Source organism: Pezoporus occidentalis, unplaced genomic scaffold (assembly GCF_034315485.1).
Source record: "Pezoporus occidentalis ecotype Australia unplaced genomic scaffold, CSIRO_AGI_Poc_V1 ctg140, whole genome shotgun sequence".
Classification (NCBI taxonomy): Eukaryota; Metazoa; Chordata; class Aves; order Psittaciformes; family Psittacidae; genus Pezoporus; species Pezoporus occidentalis.
The window spans coordinates 1106647-1125369 of NW_026913210.1; positions in this window are offsets into that span (position 1 = coordinate 1106647).

Sequence of the window (18723 nt, forward strand, 5' to 3'; positions counted from 1 at the left end):
TTCAAGTCTTCAGCAGCAGGTGTTTTGGAAGAGGTAACATCTTCATCCACTGCTATACGCAGTAGAAAGATGAGTCCCCAGAGCAGTTGGCTAAAGCTGTGCTGTGGTATGAGGTAATTGTCACTCAGCCTTACAAGATCCTCTCACAGTGCATCTTTCCTAAAGGATAAGCATTAAGCTCTTGGCTCCCATAGGCTAGTTCAGAACAATCTAAATTTCGCCTCTTGGTGTGTAATCACACTCCAGAGCCTTTTTCCTGTGCTGAGTGGAAAGAATTCTTAGTGAACATCGCCCTGAGAGACTTATGACAGGGATTATTGCAGACAAATGAAACGTAAGACTGAACACTGTTAATTTTGAATTGATCGCTTTTCTCCCCCTACTGCTCTGAGAAGGAATAAGCGGAAGCAGCTGACCAGTCTCTCCACCTCTCCTTTTTAAGCTGATTTGCTAGCTTTCCTGCGGTGTATAGGTCTGTAATTCTAGTCAACAGAGGAGTTCAATTTCTGTGGCAGGCTTATGTATACCTTGGATGGCACAACCCTTTCTTTTTCAGTTTCTTTTTGCCTTTGAAAGGCAATAACGAAGCAGTTGAGAAAAACTCTGTATTGCCACAAGGGCCGATTCTGGATGAATGGGTGCGTGCTTCCCAACCTCTTGCACAGTGGTTATAAACTGTTCTGATTTCCTCTGTTGTGGGATTTAAGACACAAAGTTCCTTGGTCTTGTGTTTATTCCTTTAAACCCATACCCTTCAGCTCCCTGGATGTCATACATATTACTGGTCTCTGAGCCCACAGCACCATTTGCATCTGAAATACAAACCCTTGAGACCAGACTGCCCATTCAGAAGATGCCTGCGTTCAGCTCAGAGGTGTCTCTAGGAATCCGCAGCAGTCCTGGTGGGGCTGGGAGGTCCTGGAGTAAGAGGTGACCCTGGAGGTCAGCATAGGGCATGGTCCTCCTTATCCCTCTCCCCTGGGAAAATCAGGGCTGGGGCAGGGACAAATGAGAGCAGGGATTACTTTTACCCTTTCTACTACACTCCCCCGTCCTCTCTACTTCCAGCCTTCAACTTCCACTAGTTCCCCTGACCTGTGGTACCTGTGTCCTTGTGCCTCCCAGTCTGCTTGGCATCCACTCATGTAAGAAAACAAAACACAAGGGAGTTGCTTTTTCCACTACAAACATTTGCTTACATTTCTCCAGTTCACTTTTGCTGTGTCAGAGGCCTGAGCCTCCTCTCTGTCCTTGGGGTCTGGCTGCTGGTGTTCAAGGCCAGCTCTGACTTGGTGCAGTGATATCTGGGTCAGGCTGCAGGGAGGCAGCTAAAGTGAGGAGAGGTTGAGAGAAGCCTCTCCTGCAGCCTGCCCTGTCACACCAGAGCTGCTTTTGAGGTCCCGAGTCCCTGTTTGGGATGTGCAATGCTGTGCTATGCCCATGCCTGGCCACAGTGCTGACCCTGAGTAATGTTTCTAGACTTCTGTCTCAATCTTGACCTGCTTCATCACTGTGATGCTGCTGGGTGATTGCTGGGCTGTGGTGACCCTGCCTGACGTCAGCAATCGTGCCCTGTGCAGCCGACCTGTGGTGCAGGATCTCCTCCAGCCTGGTGTGAATGCTGCCCAGTCGGCTTCACTCCCAGTGGGTATTCTGTGCTTCAGACAGGGATCTTTCAGAATCTATTGGTGGTGGGAAAAGTCCCCTGGGAATACCTGGTCCTGCAATCACGTGGCTTCTTCCAGCCCAGGTTTCAGGTTCAAAATTTTATTCCTACTCTGAACTCTGGCCACTCAACCTGTTTTTCCCAGATTGATTCATTTTTTTCATAGAATCACAGAATCATAGAATCAAGTAGGTTGGAAAAGACCTTTAAGATCATCAAGTCCAACCATTACCCCAGCACTGCCAAGGCCACCAGGGCCTCATCTACATGGTTTCTAAACACTTCCAGGGATGGTGATTCCACCACTTCCCTGGACAGCCTGTTCCAATGCCTGAGCACCTTTTGGTGAAGAAAGTTTTCCTAATATCCAATCTAAACCTCCTCTGGAGTAGCTTGAGTCTGTTACCTCTTGTCCTATCGCTTGGTGTTTGGGAGAAGAGACCAACCCTCACCTCACTACTTTAATTAATTTGCAATCTTAGCAATCTTCAGGTTTTTCCCTGAAGAATATATGTACAGATATTACACAAGATTGCTTTCAGGTTGTTGTAGAGACCTATAAGGTCCCCCTGAGCCTTCTCTTCTAAGGATGAAACCACCCCCAGTTCCCTCAGCTGTTCCCCATCACACTTGTGCTCCGTACCCTTCAGCATCTTTGTTGCCCTTCGCTGGACCCGCTCCAGCACCTCAATGTCTCTCTTGTAGTGAGGGGCCCAGAACTGAGCACAGGATTCGAGGTGCAGCCTCACCAGTGCAAGTACAGGGAGATGATCACTGTGCTGGCCCTGCTGGTCACACTGTTGCTGAGACAGGCTAGGATGCTGCTGGCCTTCTTGGCTGCCTGCGCACAAGCTGGCTCATGTTCAGCTCCATCAATCAGCACCCCAAGGTCCTTTTCCACAAAGCAACTTTCCAGCCACTCTTCCCCAAGCCTGGAGCGTTGCATATTTGTTTGCTCTCCAAAAATCTCCTTGACATTGACACTAGCCAACACACTTGCCTTGTTTCATGTCCTTTTGGAGGGCCTGGCAGGATGGGGGTGTTAACACAGGTGGGAGCAGTTCATATGAGATTGCTGTGCTAGGCATACATCAGAGGAACAGTGGACTATTTACCCCAGAAAATGAACAGCAAGCCAATGTCTGGGAAAGTGATGAGAGAAAAGAAATACAAGGAGGACTTTGACTGCATTCATTTAAATGCAAGACAAGCCTCAATCCTGTGCTGTGGGTGCACAAATGTGCATTGTGGGCTTCAGAGGTCATACCGTAGCTTTCCTCCCTCATTCAGCCTTTCAAAGAGAAACAGCCAAAAGCTTGCTTGTGGCAGGCATTAAAGAAGACTGAGGATCTTGATGCCAGTAATGCACATTTGCAAAGCCTGTGGTGCTCTGTTTTGTCAGCAGTGTGGTGTTAGCCTAGTGTGAAATACAACGAGGGCCGCTGTGTGCTCCTCTAGGTAAGCATGTCACTACTGCATGCGCGGGAAGTGGATGGTGCGGATGTTTCATATAGCCGAAATGGTAGAGCTGTATACTGCACAACTCGGTGGAGACTGGTCCAATAACAGACTGGGATTAAAACCTATGTAATTAATCGAAAGAGAGAGCTCATCTGAATTACCCTTTATGGGAGCACTTTCTCCAGCAGGAGGAAGGATGGAAGGCCAGATAGTGTGGGGAGATGTGGACATACGCTGCTGTGTCCTGCTGGCTTACATTCCCCCATAAGTGTTTTAAAAGGACTGCTGTTGAGCCCTCACTCATGTGCAGACCTTGTTTTTAGTGTGTCTCCTAAACTCAGGGTTAATGAATTAATTATTAAAACCCTACAGACGTTTGCTGATCTCTTAACTCTCTGGCTTTGGAAGCAGATATGGTGTAGAGACAGCTATTTTGCATCTGATCAATCAGATGTCTTGAAAGCAATCTTTTTTAATATCTGTACTTATAATCTTCAGGGAAAAACTTGAAGATTGCTAAGATTGCAAATTAAAGCAGAATGAAGAACACTTGTGCAACTGGTCTCTTTTAAGAACACGGTGTTTGTCTTGAAATATTATGGGACGTTGGGACACCACCAAGCCCATGAAGCCTAATCCATTTTGCATTCCCTGACCCATCTCAAAACCACACGCACAAATTTATTGCCTTCTCCCTTTGCTTCCTTTCACTTCCTTTTGCATCCTGGACATGGAGTGAGGTGAGAGTCTAAGAAAAGCATGGTCAGAAGAGGCAGTACTCTTCTGCCTAGGCACAGGGAAAACACCTAGCATCTCTGACCTGTAGGGCATTTGACGTGCCAGTCTGTTAGTCCCCCATGCGCAAAAAGCCATGTTAAATGGCAAGAGGCTTCATGTTGCTTTCTTATGGCTTCAGGCAAGGAGCCACCTTCCTGGTCTCTGGGTGCCCCGGGTATGCAGGTGTGTGGTCCCATGGCTCCCCAACTGGCAGGAGTGAGGCAGTAGGCTCAGAGGACCGAAACATGCTGTACACAGCAGGTCTGGGGAAGCCTAAGCCATGCCATCTCTGCTTGATGGGCTTTGCTGCAGGCTCCAGGGCTGCTTGGCAGCTTCACCAATCTCCCTTTCAATGCTGTGTGTTGTCTGCAGAAAAGCGAGCTCTTTCTGGCCCACCAGCATGTGTCTTCTGGATAGCGGGTTGTTCTCTGGGCCCTGGGGGGACACTGGCTGCTGCAGTACTCAGGGCAGGATCCAAGGCAGCTTGAGGTGCAGCAGCGGCAACCTGGAAATGGAAGTGACAGTGTATCAGTAACAATCCAGCAAGCCTTCAAGGCTTTGAAGATAGCTGTATTTTTTTTCCCTTTGCTGGCAACCTTTCTGAACATTTTGGTGTGCACACTTTGCAGTTTCAGGTATTTCTTTAGCATGGCTAGGCCTCAGGATACCTTTTTTGATTTCTGTGGATGAGGAAATGCTCTCACATTGCACCCCTTTCTCAGCCATTGTTGTGTTGGGAAAGACACTGTACAAACTGTACAGCAAGATCCGTACTGAGACCAAAAACCTTGTCAGTGACAGTTTGGCTCCCTGGGGGGAGTCATGGGTTTGCTATAGATCCATTATCCCCAGGATCATGTGTACCTTTTGTAACTATGCCACAAAACTCTCACTTGCATAAATTAAACTTTTCATGGAGTGTAAATTATTAATGCACTAAAATGTGCTGCTAACAGTTGTTTGCATTTAAAGCTATTACTCACAGTTCCTGACTGATGCATTTGGTTGCTTGCCATTTTCCCACAGTCAGCAAAAACACATCCTTTCTCTCCATGCTGTGTATTTTGTGCAAAAGCCGCAGAAACCCAAAAAGATCCATTCTGGGGGTGGGAGCAGAACACTCAAACAAAGTAGATTCATACTCTGATCTGAAAAGACCCCTTTGTTGCCTAAAAAGCCTTCCTCTTATAATTAAAGAAAAATCCATTTTCTTCTGTCTGAGATGTCTGAATTGGACTGGTCCAATAGCTACAAAGCACACAGCCGAAATGTGACTAGGAATCCAGGCAGTAGGCAGTGGACACGGTGACAATATCTTGACTGTCGCTGCAGGTTGCAGGTCACTCAGGGCATGGTTTGACAGAAGGTTTGCCATTTGAAGAAGCCTTGCTCCATCTTCAAATGTGTCTGCCACAGAGACCAGACCCTTGGGCTGTGGAGGCATTGGGGACAGGTCTGTGGGACAGCTTTGCCAGGACCAGGGGTAGAGCTCCTGTCCATGCTTAGTACTGCTTCTTGCTCGCTGGGCCCCACTCTTTCAAAACAGGAAGCAAATACTTGAAATATCACCTGCGGCATCTGGGGCAGGTCCAAAGGAAAGGGAGACTCTGACCCCTTGCTGTGGCACCCTCTCATTGATAGATCCTGCTCCCTGCCCCTCTGCAGACACCTGCAGAAGGCCAGCCTGTCCATCAGGGTGCTTCTGACAGGATGGGATAGTCATGGGATGGGATGGTCGCTCACTGGAGAGAGTGCAAAAGAAGATGAAAATTGAATTTTAGGTGAGATTGGAGAGGCACAGACTGCATGGGCAGAGGACCTGGCCCCAGGCCCTGGGGGACACTGGTTGTCACTGCAGATGACCCATGGCATGCAGCATTAAGACTTGTTTTTGTTTTGTCAGGGTCAGCCTGCCCCAGAAAGGAAAAAGTGCCCCAGGGCAGGCAGAGCAGCTCTGTGTATGTCTCCTCTTGACAGGGATGTTTCCCAAGGACAGCCTCACTGCCATGACTGTCAGCAGTGCTTTGGAAGAAAATTGGTATTGCTTTTCATGCTTTATTTGGTAGAGGTGGAGAAGATAATGGCCAAGAGGTGTGGAGGTTGAGCTAAGCTTGTTGATAATACACCTGAAAACCTCTGGAAGCCAACTTTGGGCTGTTCTTAATGTGAGGCAAGCTGGGTTAGATGTGCTGACATGGGTCTGTGTTCCTGGGGGGAAAAGAGGGTGTGCTGCTCAGGTGCATATGGCATAAGGAGGAGGTAATCCTGTTCAGGAGTCATCCTTGGCCATGACTGACACCCCTATGACATGGCCTGGTGTACCAAGTCCTGGCATGAGGGATATCCCACTACTGCAGGGGCCTAAACCTGGCGTTTCCACAGAGCCGGAGTCGTGCAGGTAAAGGCAATGATTTGTACTGATTAGAGTGTAGTTTGACTGCAGTCAGGATTACCCTTGTTCACGCTTGCACAGCACACCTGATGGCACTGGAAGAATAGATCTCTTGCATCCTGCACAAGGAGGTCAGTGACAGTTATTGAGATTGTTAAATACATCACCTAAACCTGAGCTTAGAGTGTGAAGGAAGGAAACAGGTGCAGGCACTCTTGGACAAGAACTCACCTTTTTTGGGCCTGCCTAGCTCGGAGATGGTGGAAGGTAATGCCCACAGAGCCTGCTATTGCTACTGGTGCTTTAAAATCCATTTTTCAAGAAAAACGATCGGTCTTTCCCCTCTGCCAGAGGAAGGACTGTCAAAACTCTACAGTTGTGGTGGAGATTGCTTCCATGACATCCCTGCATTGAGTGGGAGGCTGTATATGCACACACACACACATATATATATACATATATACACTGTCCCCACCTTTGTATGCAGCCATGTTCCTTTGTTCACAGAAACACTAAACCTACTTGTGCAGTTGTGACCCAGGTTGCACTATCTGTGATAGTATTGCTAATCAAAACTAATCACAGCTACATCCACAGCACAGGGAAATTTGTCCAGTAACCTGCCAGCAGAGAAGGAAGCATGGAGGAATCATGGACCACTGGATCCTAGATCTCGGATCCTGCTAGGCCATTGCAGAGTAACTGGGGGACTGAGAGACCTGACCCACTTAGCTCCCACCTCAAACCAGTCAGGCATACGCTCCACAGGGCTGCAGATACTTGGCCTCTTTCTTTGGCCTCAGGAACACTACTTGGTGAAAGCTTTGATTTTCCCTCTGGCACCCCAGATCCTGAGTGCTGGAGAGGTCCAGGCACTCTGCTGTAGCCAACAGGGATGTGATGGAGCAAGGCCTCACACAGGCAGCCGGCTTCCCGCCCTGCTGCAGCGTGTGGATAGATGTGTCCCCTGACGTGTGACAGACTGTACTCGGAGGGGAGCATGAGATCTGCCCTGACATGGGCTGGATGGCACTGAGTGTCAGAGTGGGTGGGTGGAGGTAAGCTGATTTTGGGAGGTATGGGATCTGTCCTTTGGTCTGCCACGGGTAGCAGGGGTGACGGTGGGTACTCAAAATACTGTTCCATGCACCAATGCCCCACACAGCAGTGGGGCTGCCTGTGAAGTTGTCCGAGATACTCGTCAACAGGTGGGGCAACATAACCTTGAGAGATGACAGGACTGACTCAGCCCTGCGGATGCATTTCACGGTCAATACATCCTGTGTCGATTGGCCTGAACTCACATCCATGATGCCTCAGCAACCGCATCCTCCAACCGATATCAATAGTTAACCCCTACTGAGCCCACATCCTCCCCCGAGCAGCACAACTCGTACCGGCAAACCCCGCGGGTGAGTCCCGGTGCCGCGCTGCTCCCGCGGCGGAGCGGGTGCAATCTCCCGTACGGCCACCAGGTGCCACTGCAAGGCCAGGCACTGCCGCGGGAACGGCGCCTTTCGTGTGCTCGGCACTGGTGGGGCCGCACCTGGAGTCCTGTGCTCGGTTCTGGGCCCCTCACTGCGAGAGACACTGAGGTGCTGGAGAGGGTCCAGAGCAGGGCAGCAAAGCTGGTGAAGGGCCTGGAGCACAAGTGTGACGAGGAACGGCTGAGGGAACTGGGGGTGTTGGGTCTGGAGAGGAGAAGAGAAAGCACGGGGGGGACGTTATTGCTCTCTTTCAGGTTGCCTGAAAGGAGGTTGTAGTGAGGTGGGGGTCAGTCTCTTCTCTCGAGTACCAAGCGATAGGACAAGAGGTAACAGCCTCAAGCTGTGCCAGGGGAGGTTTAGATTGGATTTAGGAACAATTTCTTCACTGAAAGGGTTCTCAGGCACTGGAACAGGCTTCCCAGGGCAGTGGTTGAATCACTGTCCCTGGATGTGTTCAAAAACATCAATGACACGGTTTAGTGGTGGTCTTGGCAGTGCTGGGGTAATGGTTGGACTTGATGATCTTAAAGGTCTTTTGCAACCTACTTGATTCTATGACTCTGTGATTCCTCTGTGGAGCTGGCCACATTGGTACCTCGCATTCCCCTGGAAAAGGGCAAACCTCCCCTAAAGCAAGGTATGAGCTCTGCATCTCATTCACCTGTAAACAGAGAGGAACTAGGTCTCACTTGGGCAGGAAAATTAAAATACGTGGACCTCCATACAAGAAACAGCTTACGATGTGGTTATTTGTGTTTCTGCCCTGTCAGACCAGGGAATCCTTTATGCTTCCTTGTATGAAACACAAGTATTCTCGAATACGCTGTGAAGGAGGTGCCCAATGCTCTGTTTAATTTCCCATGATATGTAGTCATGGTAATGATGTGCTCAAATACTTGTGAGGGTAAGAATTGACTTAAGTGTTCAGACTTCTGGACTGAAGGGGCTGACCTTCAGGGTACTCCATTGGCCAGCAGCCCAGGCAAACGTGGGTTTAAGTGAGTGACTGAGTGAGTGGCTTTTAGTGTGATGTATTTGTGGACTGCTCTCTCTTCAAGATCCTGTTTGTACAGCAAAGGAGGAAACTGCCATTACATCAGTAACAATCCAACAGACTTTGAGAAACCTTAAATTGTTAACACATGAACCATGTAATGGTTTATTTGCAAATTCTCTCCAGACTGTGTTTAATATTCTTATAGAAGAATATCTGCCGTGGAGCTGACCACAGTCAGGACTTCTATAGTATGAGCCTTACATTGTGGATACCTGTGGTGCATCCTTGCAACACAGCCAGACTTAACACCAATCTTTAGACTTGGTTGAGAAGACATTTTTCCCTTCAGGATGGATTTATGGAGAGATGCTGGTGTTCCTCTGCTCTGTATAATGGAGCATGAGCTGCTTTTAGGATCATCTGAAACTACTGTTTCTTTTGGATTCAGGGACTGGCTTGTGACTGAATAACTGGACCATATGTCCTTTAGGCTGTGCTAGGAAGCCTCCTGGGGCATGTGGAGGGTACATGGCATAGCAACCTGCTATTCTGTCTGTGATACACATCTGCTGTGCATTGACTAACACAACAGAGGACTGAGCAGCGCTGGTGGTACCCCTAGTCCTATGAATGTGGTCTGCCCCTTATCATCCTAAATAGCATTATGCTCCAAGAAATAGCAACTAATGGTAATACTAACTTTCAGTTTGCTGCAGGTTCTTTGGGATGCCTGTGCAATAAGCTAACTGCAAAATGACAATTTCAGTGTCAGCAGGAAAGTACAAGAGGAGGCAAAGAAAAATGTCAAATCCATACAACACCAGTAACACACCCCATTGTGAGTGACTGTATTTACAAACATTGGATAAATCCTGAGAAGCAGTTATCTGCAGCTTATTGATCAGTTTAATAACACTACACCAATAATTTTACTAATAATACTATAGTACTAAATGGATATGAATCAATATGTTGATACTACAGTTTATTTACACAAATGAAGAAACTGGGTGTTGTTTTGTAAGCATTTAATGTTAGGTGACCTGTCTTTTTTATGAGAAGAATGCGCAGGTTGTCATTAATGTTATGATACTCATATTGATATACTGCATAGGACCAAACTTCAATGTGATTGATCCTTGTACTCATTTCTGTAGTTTAATTTGCATTAAAGTACTTCCTATGGCAGCAGATAGGATAGAGCAGTTGAATTAGTAAGGTCTGGCCCATCTTCCCTGGTGTCCTCAGTGTTCACAAAATCCCCAGTTTTGACTTCCCACGCCCAGTTCAGTCATTGGGTGCTGGGGTTGCTTGTCTGTCACTGTCATCTGTGCAGGTCTCCCTGGCAATCTCCCTTCTGCCTCCCTGGAATGTTGACATTCTGTGACATTTTGTGTGACAAAAATGCTTGCTATGTATTTTGTTGCTTAGAAGCAGTAAAATCCAGTATATTGGACCCCCAGCAAAACAAAAAAAGAAAACACCAGAAGCTGTGTGACAAAATACAACTAACAAATAGACAATTGGAGGTTACTAAAGGAAAAAGTGTGGTAGTAAAAACTTACAGAGTTTTCCTCCTTGTCTGGTTGCTGGAAAACATGTATAAGATAATTCAAAAGAATTTCCAAAGGTGACTGAAACATTCCTAACGGTGCCTAGGAACACCATCTCAAAAGAGCACTGTGTTAGAATAAACCAAGGCCATGGGTGGGGAAGAGATTTCTGCAAAGGCCCCTCATGGACTGGGACCATATTAGCACCAGGGACCTGCTGGGTAACACTGGGAGGGAGGAGGTTGCAGGGGAACCTTCTCTGACAAGTCTCAGGGTTGGCTTGGGCAGATATATTGGGTCCTGTTGAGTCTGAGCACCACAAAACAGCAACCAGAAAAGCAAGACTGAGTGGGAGGGAGACTTCACATGGACACAGAAACTAAAAGCATAGGCAAAAATTACCTTCATCTGCATTTTCCTAATATACATATTTATGACATATTCCAGGCAACCTCTATTCTGCTTACCATGATTTTAACTGCAGGTGACATTCCTTATGACAAAGAAGATGGGTATCTGTGATAAAAACAGAATCAATGAAGAAAATTGAATTAGATGGAAAAAAGAGGGGATGGGTAAGCAGGATTAAACGTCTTTATTTTTTTTTTCTCCCTTCTGGGAGACCAGAGTTGACTGATAGCTAAGCCTTTCTGACTGAGAATTTAGTTGCATCAGTTTAATAAGGAGAGTCCTGAGAAGAGGGGAAATTAATTCATCATGATGATTTAAAACATTGTGTTTAATCATGGTTTAAATAAAAAAGCAGGGAGCTTCAATGTAAATTACTACTTACATTTCGCTGTGTGTGGGATTTTAGCTCTTTTTTTTTTCTCCTCAAAAAAAGTCTGATTCTCATTTGCTGATAAAATCTAACATATCTTTTGGATGAGCTGGGGATACACTCAGGACCCACAGCTATTCGTCACTCAGTTACAAGGTTTAACATGTTTAGTCAGACTAATAATTTTTACTTTTCTTTGTGATGCTGGAGGCTGATGAAGACCCATTTGCTTTTCCTAGTTAATGGTTCTTTCTTGCAGTGTTGGTTAAATAGCTTCTAGAAGAGAACTGTGATTCAGTTAGCCTCCAAACAACATTTCAGGTAGGGTTTGTGGTGTGTGGAGAGAGGTATCTCATTTTCTTCTTTTTTCCTTTGTAATTACATAGAAGTACTACATGCATAAGAGAAGGTTTATCAAAACATGTCCAACATTTAAAACTAAGTGATTTATTAAACAAAAGTAATACAATCTTTAGCCTTAGATTTGTATTTAGCTCCTGATCATGATAACCTTTAAGATTTTAACAGTAATAAATCTCATTTTACATCTTGTTTATATTCATAGATTAGAAAAGGAAAATGAAACTTTTCTGCCCTTCCTTTTACCTTCCAGTTCTCAGCACTGAACAGCCAAATAAGTACTCCAGAATGAGGAAGATACTGTCTCTGCACCTTTGGAAGTGACTGCTTTCCTAAACTGACTTCAACTTTTCAAAATACCCTCTTCCCCAGGGCTCAGGTAAGGATTTCCTCTGTGTCAGGGCTTCCTTTTCCCTTCAAATGGCAACTCTCTCTTTTTTTTTTTTTTTTTTCCAAAATAGGCTACTTAATTAGATTTTAAGCAATTTTGAATGCATTTAGTTTTATAAAGAAAACTGACTCATGTTTATATCTATATAAATGAAAAAAGGTAAGCAATTTATCTTATACTGCTGGTAAAAAGGATAGACTGATGTTCCTTTTAACTGAGCTCTACCAAAGAGGCAGATACATTTTTCCTTTGAGCAGGTGAGCAATACATCCAGCAGATGCCCACGAGCAGCCCTGCTGCCCTCACAGCATCAAGCGAAGCAGTCTGAGACACTGGAAGCGGCATGTACCATTGAGGCAGCCCAGCCAGGTGGAGCCCTGTGTGCCATCACCTCTGATGGCTCTGAAGGTGCTCTGGGTGAAGCAAGCCTAATAAATGGCAAAGCCAAAGATACACTGTAATTCATCAAAATCCTAAGGCCATGTGCACTACTCTTGTGAGAACTGGTGCAGGGCGGGTGATTCACAGGGACAGCATAGCAGCAGGATCTCAAGGGCAGTAGAAATACTCCTGTAAATCCGAGCATTCAATGTGCTGGCCACAAGTAATATGCCTTCCTATGCTTTCCTGACAGAGATTACACCTTCCTGGCTGAAACCTTACTGAAACGTGAGGTGGTAATGACTGCCTGCCATGGCCTGTTTCTGGGGTGATAGGTGGGGAGTTCATAACCTAGCTCAGTACTGCTACAAGATGTGAGCTGGTGTTATAGCTCCTGCAGTCATCGGGTTTTCTTTAATTTTGGATTTTTTCTTAAGCGCAGGTTTCAAGGACATCAACGTGAATGCAGTGAGTTGTTTTCAGCAGCTGAGGATGGGAAAAACAATTTTTCCACTTCTTTTAACAGAAACATGTAGTTTTACTTCAGCTGAGGGTCTTGTGTACAGCATATGGGACCTTTGCTCCAGGACCTCATGGCAGCAGCAATGGCTGGTTTTGAATTTCAATGGTCATAATAAAGGAATGTGAAACTGAAACACAAAAAGTGTTAAAATATGTGGTGCTCAATGACCTAACTTTCCCCCTTTAAAAGCATGGATTAACAAACATGAGTTTATTGAAGGGAGAAAAAGGAATGATAGCACAGAAAAAAACAGATACGGTAGAGACCAATCACTGCTTTCCCAGGGTATACAGATACGTATTTTTAGCACAGCCGATAAACCACCAGATTGCTTCTTTCTCATTAGTAGCACCTTAGGACTCACTGTCTTCCCAGACAAGTAAATGCTGCTGCTTGCTCTAGCTGATTTGCACTTGTCCAGCTGTTCCTGCTAGGTGCTTCAGCTCTCCTCTTCCTTTCTGAGGGCTTCTAGCTTGTAGCTCTGCAGCTCCACAGTGATCACTGAGTAAGCTTGTGCCTTCTGCAAAACCATGTAGAATTACAGGCAGCCCTCCTGCATGCAAAAGACTCTTCAGCAGCTAAGTGGGAAAACCTGGTTTCAGTTTAGCAAAAGCAAAGGACCAACTAAGCTTTCCATAAATAAATAAATAAAATTTCCCCCAAATCAAAACAGACCAGAAACTAGCATCCCTCCTCCCCCCATGCCCCCCAGTTTAGATTAAGCAAAAAATTCTGTACTCCTTTCCCATGGCAGTACCTTAGCAAGGTGGGAGGGTAAGACTGCTTGTTTAATTCTGATGCTCCTGTTTACCTTGCTGTCCTTTTCCCGTTTTTCTCCAGGATTGTCCCTGCAATCTGTCCTGAGTCCCCATGTCATTACCTTGATGTAGGAGTTTGCTCTCTAGTAACCCCAGGGTTATAGAGCATACACAGCTCAGACAACTACCTGGAGATAAAATTTTCTCCTGTAGCTCTTTGTGAAAGTATAAGGAAGAGCTCACAGAAATAAATGCAAGTGACAAGCTGGCATTTTGGTGTTTTGTTTGTTTTTTTTTAATTACCTCCTTCCAATTCCCATACTTTTCAAGAGCCTTGAGGGTCCTGCCAACACCCTGTGTTCTTTAAAAGAGAGAGGTTGAGCTAAGCCCTGTCCCACTGTCTGAGCCCATTCAGATCACAGCTGTTTTAAGGTTTGCTATCAATTCTGTTATAGTGATCCATGATAGTAAGAGCTATGGAGCACAAGCTGTTTTTGTGGGAACCTTCACACAGTGTGAAGAATCTCAAAATGTCCTTCCAGTTACTGTCACAAACATCTCAGACAGCTGGCGCAGGGGCATGCTTGAAGAAATCAAGGAAATCTGTTGGGAGACGCAAAACACTGAATGGTGACAATGTCTATGAGGCCAGACGTCCATCGGCTGGATCAGATCAAGAATTATCAGGATTACCTGGGTACCTAAGCCGTCACTAGCACCCATTCATCATGAGGCAGGCCACTCTGCAGCACTGCAATGGGCCTCACCTGTGAGCCATTGTTTCTCTAAGCCATTCTCGCCTTGGAAGGTGAACTTTACTGTCTCAGTGCCAAAACTGGAGACTGAAGGATGCGATGTCTGTGGCAGCACTGTCTGAAATCCTGTCTTGTGTGAGGCTGAGGAGCCAGGAAAGAAATTCAGATCTTTGAATTGTGGATGAGGAAGGTGATGGTGTGAAGAGGTAGGTGGTAAGGATCTGGGACACTTTCAGAAGAGGAATCCATGCAGAAAGGACTGAGTATCTTTCTTCGTAACAGAGCTTGTCTGCTGGCATAGGAAAGGAGAAAGGTTGTAGAGGAGTTATGTCAGCTCTGAGCTGGGAAAAAGCACCTTGTTCAGACTGGCATAGCCTATAAGGTGTATTTGACTAATATTTGGTGTGTCTAAGTAGGATCAGTAAAGAAACAGAGAACACAGTCACACAGAAGATTAGGTTCCCTACAATTCAGCTCCTTGGCATGGGCCAGGAGACAGAGCAGGGGTGAAATTTCCAATTGCCAGTCTGCACTAATGCCAGGAATCTGAGAAGTGTCTGGCTCCCTGGCTAATAAGATGTTAACAAGTTCCTGCAACCAGATGGCATTCACTGGAAGGCTGAGTGGGAACTCAGGTGTGAACCTAAAGATCAGCTGCCTGAGGTGCATAACTTGTCATTGCAAACAGCAAGGGTGTCAGATGGCTGCTGAAGCTGCCAACCAATGGATGACTTACACTCCTGAGAAGATGCTAACAGTCTACAGTCCAGGCTAAGGTCACAGAGCATGTGGGTAGAATTGTAAAATAGTTAGGATTAGAAAGCATCTTAAGATCATCTAGTTTCAACCCCCCTGCTACAGGCAGGGACACCTCACACTAAACCATCTCACCCAAGGCTCTGTCCAACCTGGCCTTGAACACTGCCAGGAATTGAGCATTCATAACTTCCCTGGGCAACCCATTCTAGTTCCCCACCACCCTCACAGTAAAGAACTTCTTCCTTATATCCAATTTAAACTTCTTCTGTTTAAGTTTTAACCCATTACCCCTTGAAGAGTCCCTCTCTGGTATCCTTGTAGGCCCCCTTCAGATACTGGAAGTCTGCTATGAGGTCTCCACACAGCCTTCTCTTCTCCAGGCTGAACAGCCCCAACTTTCTCAGCCTGTCTTCATACGGAGGTGCTCCAGCCCCCTGATCATCCATGTGGCCCTTCTCTGGACTTGTTCCAACAGTTCCATGTCCTTTTTATGTTGAGGACACCAAAACTGCACACAATACTCCAAACAAACACAGTATCTTGAGAAATAACCAGTAAGTCTTGTTAAAGCTGCTTATCGCCCTTATTTGCACTATGAGGCTTAATGAAAGATCCTCCAGAGATTACTGCTGATAGCAATTTTATTCAGCATGTCCCTCAAAGAGCTGGAAAAGGGTGCTAATAGGAAAACCTTGATGCACACGCATTTTGGGCAGAGACTGTGGGTGTCTCTCATCTCCATGAAAGACATGCTGGATGCAGAAAACAGGTAGGAAAAAAGGAATTAAAATGACTGTGGAGTTGGAGAAGCTACTTTCAAGGGCACTGGAAAAGCTGAGAATTTTTAGTCTGGGATTGGGCTGAAGGGTATGAGACAGGCATGTGCAAAATCAGTAAAGTGGAGAAAGCTTAAAGGGAAACAGTAGCCCATCAAATCGTGGAACACCGGAACCAAGGGGACTGGTTTAAAACAGAAAAAGGAAAGAAACTGCTTCTATACAGAGGGGAAGGGAATCATTTTTTAACTTGCTGGCATAGGATGCTATGACTGCAGGCCTTCTCTGCAGTCTTTCCAGTTTCTCTGGAGAAACTCACATAAGTGGATGGCTTGTGTCTTCTTCCTGAGCAGCATTTCATACTACCTCAGTTACAGACAGAATACTGGCCAAAAGGACTGCTGTGTATCAGGAGTAGAGCAGTTCTTGCCCTCTCTTACCTATGTCTGCTCCCTCCAGGTCCCACGTATTCCCACCAACATGCTTGCTTCTCCTTTAGGAGGCTTCTTTCAGGAACCATGTGGTAGACAGTGTGAGATGGGATGGAATAAGATTATGTGGGTCATGTCTATTGGAGAAGGTCCAGTATTGGTACTGGTGCTCAGCTAGATGGGATCTGCCCCTGCATCTTTTCCAGCCCCAGCTCAGTGGCAGACACTGCAGGCATTTATCCGTATGTTGTGTGCATCTCAGAACATGCACCATAAGATGCAATGATAGAGCAAGGCTTGCAGGGCCAGATAAATGAGCAAAAGGTGGCTAGTCCCATTCAGCCCATGAGGCAAGAAAGGCTCTCTTCACTCTATAACTTTTCGTGACTGAATTGTTTTGATTACAGGGTTAAAAGCTGTCCCAAAGAAAGGGTCAAGTTATTTAAAAAGAAAAACATGAAGGGAGGAGGAAACAAAACAGAGGGGAAAAGAAAGCACTGGTCTCAAATGTTTGAGACTTCTGCCTCTTAAATTCAGCATCAGCTTCCTTTGGTCCCCAAACCAAGTCTGCTGTAATGCTATTTGCAGATATAGATTGCTGTCTTTTTCATTACTGTTATCAAATGATGCATTTGTGGTACAGCTCCAGAGCCCTCTTTGCCCTATTAAGTGGATTATGCATCCTGGTGCCAGCACTACTTGAGTTATACTTTTAATACTAAAAATAAAAAAGAAATAATAAAATGTATCCCAGGCTTCTAGATTTTTTCCCTCTCTCTTTTTCAAAGATCTAATTAAGGTATCTATATCCAAACAGGCAGAATGGTCCTCACCCCTGCTTTGTTAGCAAAATGTGACAAAAGGCACTTTGCTAAGCATTTGCAATCACCACTATTGCCAGCTAAACTTCTGGGAAATGGTGTCGCTCTTTCTTCCTGCTGCTCAAGTCTGAGCCAAGCTTGACAAGATGAACATCCCTTCAGCAAGCCAGCTGGCTGCCTCATGTCACCACAGCATTTTGAGTATCCCCACCAGCACTGGGTACAAGGAATCACTTGTCAGCCCCAAGGCTGCTAGAGTGGAAATAGAGTCCTTTTTCCCTCTCCATGGTGTGTGTCTTGGGTGGCAGAGTTTAGTGGGAGGTGTCCCTGCCCATGGCAGGGGGGTTGGAACTAGGTGATCTTAAGGTCCTTTCCAACCCTAACTATTCTATGATTCTATGTCTGCACCTGCACTTCCAAATGCAGGTGGCACACTGTGTGTGTGTTTGGCAAGCCCACCTTGCTGGCAGTTGTGCTTCCCTGAGATGCCCCAGGAAGTGATGTACTGCTTTCAGAGACCAAGAGCAATGTCATCTATTTTGCTTGGTTATGATCTGGCTTTAGTAACCCTGACTGAGGCTCTTTAAAGGAATGTTTCTCTCCCCATAGGGTTAACCTCACCATTGCCCAGTAGAGAGGAGAAATGGGCAGAGGCTCTCGAGCCTGTTGAGAAACAGATATTTTCCTCTACTAGGAAAGTACCAGAAGGACAGTAGGTTTTTCTGAGGCCCTTTGTCACTGGGTCTGTTACATTATTTCCCTTCTTACTATTTGCCTGATTAAATTCTAAGTTTGTAATTAAATTCTAAGTTTGTAAAGAAGCTGCTTCATTTTATGTAGTATCATCTGGAATGAGACGGCTCCTTGGCCATAACTTCAGGTGCAATCACAAGTGCAAGTAGTAACAGGAATGTCTGGGTCCACTCTGACAGTATCTGCTCGGCCAGCAGAGGTGGTCCTCAACGAGCAGGACTGTGAGAGCAGCCGGGAAAAGAGTTGATTTGCTTGCTATCCATCTGAAGTTCTGAAAAAATTGATGGCATTATGGTCTAGGTTTACTTTTTTCTCCTCATATTCCTATGATTCCATCCAGATTCTAGGCTATGCCATTACACACGTGGCATCCAGTTGAAATCCTCATCTCTGCCATGAGCTGTGGCATCTCCACCCTCAGTTAACACCACTCCCCACCTTTCGCATTGACTGCATGTACTATACTGGTGTCATATGCACTAAAGTCTTAGTGAAAATGTTACTAAACACCAGTGGACCAAGGATGAAAGGGTTTTTTGAGATCAAAAGGGGTGTATAAAAATAACAGTAGAAGAGAAAAGCAGGCTCTGCAATGTGCTCTTCCAGTATCAGTGGTTTTAACCTCAAGGAGTAAAATAGAAGGTGGAAACCTGAGCTACAATCAATTTTTATTTTTTATTTATTTATTTGTTTTTTAACATTAAAAATTGAAAGAGAATAAAATGCTTGATAGCTGCTGAGTCAGGACTATAGCACCCAGCATGTCTGGTTCATACCAAAGAGATAGTACCTGAGAAGAAAGACAGTTCTGTGGGTGCTGTATAAAGACCTGCAGAACTCATTGGACTGGAAGGAGTTCATTACAATGATTATGAAACTTGCCCAGTCAATGCAAAACTGT